Below are 8,277 nucleotides of genomic sequence, written 5' to 3' on the forward strand. Positions count from 1 at the left end.
CCTCTATATCCAGTTCGCCTCCAAAAGATGGTAAGTCTATTTTTAGCTTAAAGGCATCATCTCTATCAAAGTTTCCTAGACCTGGGTATACTCTAGCAACATCCACATGTCGGTTGTCAACAGGCCCAACATCCCTCGTAGTTCTAACGGGATCATCATCCCCAATACCCTCAAAATCATCACTATCACTATCAGCATTATGCACAAGGACATAGTTGGGTCTTCTTACCTCAAGACCCCTAGGACCAATTTGTGGAAGCTGTTGTTCAGGGACTCCTTCCTTTCTCTGGGTTGATCCTCCCGCGGTTGGTCGGATTAGAGCCAGAACCTCCAGTTTGAAGTTTTCTAGGGAGGTGGCTAGCTCCAGGAACCGTTGGTCGGTTTGCCTCTGCCGCTCATGGCTGGCTTGGATCTGCTCCGCAAGGTGCTCTCTCAGCTCCTCATACCTCCGGTCACTGGCCTCCATGGAATCTTGTGGTTGTCGGGGTTGAACCATTGCCAAAAGAAGTTTCGGGTCAGGAAACGATTGGCTCCGATACCAACTGATACAGATTGAAAGCGATAAATGAAGGTTTTAATCGTAAACCAACAAAGAGGTTCTTCTCTAGCTAAACTAGAAGGAGTGAATCCCGATAAACAAGGTATAAACCTTAGGTTCTCAAAGAGAATGATTTTGATTGATAAAAAGTTGCCTCATCCTTACAAAATGGGGGTTTAAATACATCTCCTAAAGATAAAAAAAGGACAAGGACTACCCCTACTAGGGTTACAATAAGGTTAACAACAAAAGGGTAAAATAGGCAATACGCCCCGACAATCAGTACAACAGTACAGGTACGGAATGTCAGGTTTGTTGGTGATTTCCTTCGGGAGGAAGTAACCTAGAGATCCGCCCAGGAGTAGCTTGGACATCCTCCCCTGGCCAGATGTTGATACGCCTCCTTGTGTACTCCTAGATCCGCCCCGCTTGTACGTCCTGGGGATCTACCCTCCTAGGTACCACCTCCGTGGATGTGATGTCTGAGGATCCGCCAGAGCGCGCGTGATCAGTGATCCCAGTTAGGATGTCCGCATCACCTTTCCCTAGATATTTAACCTATTAATATATATATATATATATATATATATTCTGTTGTAACAACTCATTTTGAGTTGGCTTTTTTTGCTTTGATTTAGTGGAAAATTTGAAACAAAAGAAAAGGTTTGAGACTTAAATGGAAATGTAAGAGAAAAATCCAGATCACTTATATCCGGCATATATAAAAGTAAAGGAAATAAATCTACATATAAAACTTGCCTAAAATATGTCAAAATATGTAACATAATAGTTGAACTTATAATTGATATTTGTGTATGGCCGGTTGACAAAAAAAAAAAAAAAAAAAAGTCAAAATACATGAATATCATAATTAAGGAAAAAATTACAACTAAATCATATTACCAAACTTATTTCTTAGTATGTCATTATTCTCTATATATTATGATTTTATACCGTGATTTAAAAATTCTAGACTCCAATTCATAAATCATAAACCTTACAAAATATATTCTAGACTTCTAATTTATAAATTCTAATTCTTAAAATATATTAAAAGTACTAATTTTACTAGTTTGATATAATATAAAATTATAACTTGACATAGTTGTAAGTAGTTTTTAAAACATGAATTTCTGTGTAATTTTCCCCCAAAAAAAGGTTGGTTCACTATTCATAGTTTCTACTCTTGGTTCCGCATCAGGCCGGTCTTGATAATTAACGGGCTCCAAAGGAAATAATAAATAAAGGCCCACTTAATAAAAATATTTTGCGTAAAAAAATTAAAATATATTTCAATATATGATAAATAAAAAATATTTTATTAATAATTATACGATATGTATTATTACGTTTACTAAATACAATTGTTTATCCAAAAGAAAAAACATGTTTCACAATTTCTTTAAATTATGGATTAAACCACTATTTGACCTATGTGCTATCCAAAATTTTATCATTTAGCTAATGTGGTATTATTTGATAACATTTGCCCATTGGATAATTTTCATAAGAGAAATTTAACTCATTTTGGATAAAAAAAACTAACCAATTTGTTAAATGTTTTGTCAATAATTATTTTATTTTATTTTTCTATATAGACATAATATGTGGATAAATGAGAAAAAAGTTTAATTCCTTCTTTATCTACATATTAAATCTATATGGTAAAAAATTAAATTAATTGTTGCATTTATATGTCGCGTGTCAAAAATTGTGTCACATGGCAAAAAAATAAAATAAAAAATCAATAAATTTTCCATTCAAAATGAGTTAAATGTCACTTATAGAAATTCTTCAACGGGAAAATATTATCAAATGATATGACAAAATTTTGGATACCACAAAGACAAAAATATGAATGTAATTCTTAAATTAACCCTCAATCTACATTCAAAAAATCAATTGGGCCTCTTTTGAGTTTAAAATAAGGTTAGTTACATGAATATCATAATTAATTATAAAATTAAAACTATATCAGATCATGAAACTTAATTATGAATATGTCATTATTTTCTATATATCACAAATAAAGTATGCTTTTACACCATAATTTAAAAACTCTAAACTCCAATTCATAAATGCTAAACCCTAGATAATATATTTTACACCCCTAATTTTTATTAGTTTGATATAATTCAAAATTAGGACTTGATACTATTGTAGATACTTTTTCAAAAGTGAATTTCTATGTAAATTTCCCTTTAAAATATTAATAAATTGGACTCTTTAAAAACTAAATAGTTTTTAGAGCTTTTTACATGAATATCACAATTGGTTATGAAATTATAATTAAATCATTTCATCAAAATTACTTTTCAATATACCATTATTTTTAGGGCAAAATACGAAAAAAAGTCTGTGGTTTGCTTAATTTGCAAGCAAAGACACGTGGTTTAGGAATTTAAAAATAAAAGTTTGTGGTATATTTTATTTGCACAACAAATCATTACAATTACACATTTAAGTTCTCATTACATCTAAAAACATTTTTATCTTAAAAAAATTATTCTTATATATCAGCAAAATACAACCCTCCGAAAAAAAACTTCCTAAATCAAAACAATAAATAATATGAAGGAATTTTATGGTTTTATACTAATTTGATAATTTATAAACTAAATTGATAATTAAGTTCATTTTACGTTGTTGCAATTTGATTTTGGGATCTGTATTTTGTCAATACATAAATATAATTGAAAAAAAATTAAAAAATTTTCTTGATTGTCATCAATTACTTAAAATTTTAATTTTAAATATTTTGTTTTGTATAAAAAAATATGCCACATACCTCTATTTGCAAACTTTTAAACCACAGACCTATACTTGCAAATAAGATAAACCACGAGCATTTTTTCGTACTTTGACCTTATTTTTATATACAAGAAATAAAATATAATTTTATACTTTAAATTATCTGTACTTACTTTGTTTTTGACAAAGTAAGCATAGAAAGCACATTAATATTATTATTACTATTGTTGTTGTTTTATTTTATTTTTTTCAATTCTACGTATTTCTAACTAACGTTGTATAGTAGTTTTAAGACAAGACATAATAAAAAGAGTACACAATTATAAAGTCCTTATACTTTTATCTAACACACTAGTAGGTCCATCATTTTATTATAAGGTCCCTAAATTTTATTGTAATTAATGTTTTAGTCATTCCGTTTATTTTTGTACATGAAAGTACAAAATTAGTCCTAGTTATGTAACTAAAAGTTTATCTTTTAATTTTCAAGTTTAATCAAAAATAGTTTTAATGAAGTTTGTAAAATAGTTTTTGTTCCTATTTTGATATATTTTAATATATTTTTCACTCGTTTTTAATGAGAAGTTTTACATTATTAAATTAAAGTTCTATTAAAAAAAAGGAAGGCCGCTCCTAAGACTCGAACCTGTGACCTTTAGTCACACGACAACAACGTTTTACCGTTGCGTCAAGGCCCGCCCTCAAAAAATTAATAAAATAATTATATAAATAATTATTTAATAAATAATTTAATATTTAAGAAATTATGTTTATATGAGAAAAAAATACTAAAAAATATATGTTTTATTATTAAAAACATAATGTAAAAGGTAAAATAGGTAAAATTTTATTTAGTTATTGGTTTGAGCATAAAAACTAAAGAGTTGATGAAAACAAAAATAAATGACTATATAATTATTCCATAAAACATAGAAAATTTATAATTGTTTACCTTTATTTAGTTTAAAACTTTATTTATGTATAAAAAATTTAAAATTCATATATTGTCTACAGCCTCAAATGGTCTTAAGATGAAACATCAATTGTGATATGTTATATATATGAAACATCAATCATATTAGTAAAGTTTTTCTATATATTGTCTTTTTTTTTTTATGAACTACATATATATTGTCTTAATGGGGCCATAAATTGACACCCTTATTACCTCATCCCTTTACCTCACCCTTATTGTAGAAATTCACACTAACATTTTGTGTTTTTATTATTGCCCTCAAAGTTTTTGCTCCAGTTATATTTTGCCTGTCCGGTGTAATTTATGAAAGAACATATGCTCACTGCCTTACTGCCTTCTTAACATACCAACATTCATGCTTATTAACAGACTCTCCACACAATTTTCTTGTCATAATCTCTTCTTTTTCAAAATCATCTGCAAAAATTATAATGGTATGTATCTCTCTTCCATTGTTAGAAATAAATAAGGACTAAAGAGTTGATAAAAAAATAAATAAGTGACTATGTAATTATTTAAAAAAACATAAGGATTTTATAATTGTTTACCCTTATATAAATATATGTAGTTTAAGACTTTATTTATGTATGAAAGTTTAAAATTCATATATTATCTAGAGCCTCAAATGGTCTTAAGACAGACATGCACAAACAACTAGCAATTTTGGATATGGTGTTCAAATGGTGTTATAGTCTTAATGGCGCCATCAATTGACACCCTTATTACCTCATCCCTCAAACTTCTTTGCTGGCAATAGTCACTGCCTTAGCAACCTTCATGTTTATTTACTTAAACTGATATAAGCACTATTACCTCATCCCTTTAAAACACTATTAAGAAAATAAAATTTACACTAACATTTAGCTCCAGTTATATTTTGCCTGTCCGGTGTAGTTTATGATGAAAGATCATTTATGAAAGAACATATGCTCACTGCCTATTGTTTATTTACTTAAAGTGATATAAGCATATCTTAAGCTGTTTTTTCCATATTTGACACTTGCCTATTGGTATAAGAATCCGGACACAAACAGACTCTCCACACAATTTTCTTGTGATAATCTCTTCTTCTTTTTCAAAATCATCTGCAAAAATTATAATGGTATGTATCTCTCCTCCATTGTTAGAAATTATTTTTCAAGTTTTTCCAATAGTTTGAGTTTCACTGAAGATGACCATGAAAATTCAACAGGATGACAGTTCTTCTTCTAGTGATGATGAAAATTTTGACAAGCTATGCCAAGAGATTGAGAATTTGAGGTCTACTTTCAGACCTCCTTCTGCACAAGCTATGCCAAGAGTAACAGAGGTAATGTGAATCACTTTATTGGTCTTAAGAAATAAACATGGCTTTTTTTTCTGAAAAAATGTACAAAGGGCATTATTTGTATCTAAGATAGCAATTTGATTTGAATGAAGGCAAGCTCATCTGCAAGTGGTGCAAGTGGTTCTGGATCCAAGGTGATTGATTATTTTATTGGTATGGAATTTCCAGAAAAAAAGGCTGCTCAAGCAATTCAGTCTAACGGTGTGTTAAATCTTTTTCTCTGTGATCTGAACTCAAACTTTCATGTTTAATTTCTCATCTTTAACCATGGTGTGTTAAATGTTTAGGGGAGGGGAATACAGATTCAATTTTAGAGACTCTACTCACAGACTCGGTAAGATAATATCTGCTTTTAATCCAAAGTTATCTTCTGTAATTTCTGTTTTAGTGGAATATTATCTTTTACAATGACTTTCAATTGCTTTTACAGTGAGATAATGTCTTCTTTTAATCCAAAAAAATTATCTTCTACCTGTAATTTCTGTTTTAATGGAATATTATCTTTTACAAAGAAAATTCAGACCATTGAAGAATCTCCTGAAACACAGCCAAATGTTGAAGCACAGCCAAATGTAGACGAGACCTTCCTAGAAGATTTTTCAGACACAGATAGTGATGAAGATCATGTAGCTGTCATTCTTTATTACAATTGCCTATTTTTAGAAATGTCACTTTTAGTGTATATTCAACATTGCCTGGCTGTAGTAATTAGATTGAAGGAGTATAAATCTATAGAAAACGCATCTGAATTTCATATTGATGTTTATCTGTTGTAAATTTTGTTTTAATGGAAAATTATCTTTTACAAAAAAATTCAGGCCATTGAAGAATCTCCTGAAGCACAGCCAAATGTTGACGAGACCTTCCTGGGTTTTTCAGACACAGATAGTGATGAAAATGAGGTCGCTGTCATTCTTTATTACTATTGCCTATTTTTAGAAATATCAGTTTTAGTGTAGAAAAGGCATCTGAATTTCATATTGATGTTTACTTAAAACGTATACTTGCCCATGCTTTTGTGATTTATGAGTTCATTTTCAGGTTGTTGTTCAGCTGGGTTACAGCGAGGAGGAGAGTTCAATAGCTCTAGAGAGATGTGGTAACGTATTTTAACTTTGTTTCTTACTTTCCTTTTTGACCATTTGCAATTCTAACTTTCCTTGACCTATATACTCTCGTTCAGGATCACAAGCCTCAATCTCTGCTCAAATGGAAAACGCATTTGAAGCTCCAGAACAGAAGGTAATTCTCCCTTAATTTGAAGGTTATGTTTTAGAAATAATTCGTATATCCGTTTCTGTACCATGCAATATAGCTTGTGATTGTTTTGTTGAATTTTCTGCTCCAATTTGACAGAGAAAAATGTATCATCATTCCTCTAAGCAGAAGAAGAAGAAGCTGAAGATAACAGATGTACAACTCCCACATGGGATGATCGGATTCGGACTACCAAATGTTCCACCTATCATTACCCATAGAACACTTCCGGAAGCAGCAACGGGGCCACCGTATTTTTAAATTGCCTGAAAACAGTTAGCGGGAGCGCGAAATTGACCGACAAAATTGGTCAAGCTGTTGGGGGTTATGAAGGGGAACCCCCTTTGAGTGTCCAGAAATCTGTTCTTGAGCAGTGCAGAAAATATAACCTCCTATGGATTGGAAAGAACAGAGTTGCACAGCTTCAGCCTGATGAGATAGAACTGATTCTTGGTTTTCCTCAAAACCACGCAAGAATCGGACTGATAGATACAAATCGCTTGCCAACTCATTTCAGGTAAGATTTATGCATTTGCAAATAGGTTTGTATTGTTTAAGGCTTCGCTAAACCGCCTAAGGGTGTCATTTACCCCTAGCATTCCACTTGTTCTCCAATCTAATATATGGTTTTTAAATTGATAATTTTTTCAGATTGATACAGTTGCATTCCATCTATCAGTACTGAAAGGCTTGTTTCCAAAAGGCATGAATGTATTGTCTCTATTCTCAGGAATAGGAGGGGCAGAAGTTGCTCTTCACCGTCTGGGCATTAAACTGAATAATGTAGTGTCAGTGGAGAAGTTGGAAGCCAACAAAAACATAGTGAAGTCCTGGTGGGAAGAAACCAAGCAAACTGGGAATTTGATACATTTTGAAGATGTCCAAAATTTAACAGAAGCTAAATTAGAGGAATTTATTCAATTATATTATATGGAGGATTCGATCTGATAATCGGTGGAAGTCCATGTAATAATATTTCTGGCAGCAATCGATTTACTCGTACTGGTTTAGATGGTGAACAATCTTCACTTTTCTACCACTATGCCCGAATTTTGGATTTTGTGAAGCTTATTATGAAGGGAAAAAATGCAAATAATTGAATTATTATTTTTGTGTTACAGACATGTGCTAGAAATAAATGAGCAGAATTTGATTCATACTATTCTATTAATGCTCCAACTTTCATTTTAGATATTCTTCTTTCTAATGTTTAGATGAAGATATAATATTGAAATTATTTTTAATTATCTCAGCAAACTTGTTATGTTTATTGATTTAGTCAATACAACTTTGTAAATAAACCAAAGCACTAGAATGATTTGAATGGGCTTTTTTCTTTTTTCCATGTAATAAACTAAAAAGAATATTAAATTAGGCAAAAGTTATGGACTAACATAATATTTTATCCCAATTACATAAATAAAAAAA

The 8,277-nt window shown here is 30.7% G+C and overlaps 1 pseudogene; it reads left to right on the top strand.

The window, feature by feature from the left end:
- Positions 1-5,436: 5,436 nt before the first annotated feature.
- LOC136236021 (uncharacterized) lies at positions 5,437-7,949 on the top strand (annotated as a pseudogene).
- Positions 7,950-8,277: the final 328 nt, after the last annotated feature.

The sequence above is a fragment of the Euphorbia lathyris genome, chromosome 7, assembly GCF_963576675.1.
Source record: "Euphorbia lathyris chromosome 7, ddEupLath1.1, whole genome shotgun sequence".
Lineage (NCBI taxonomy): Eukaryota > Viridiplantae > Streptophyta > Magnoliopsida > Malpighiales > Euphorbiaceae > Euphorbia > Euphorbia lathyris.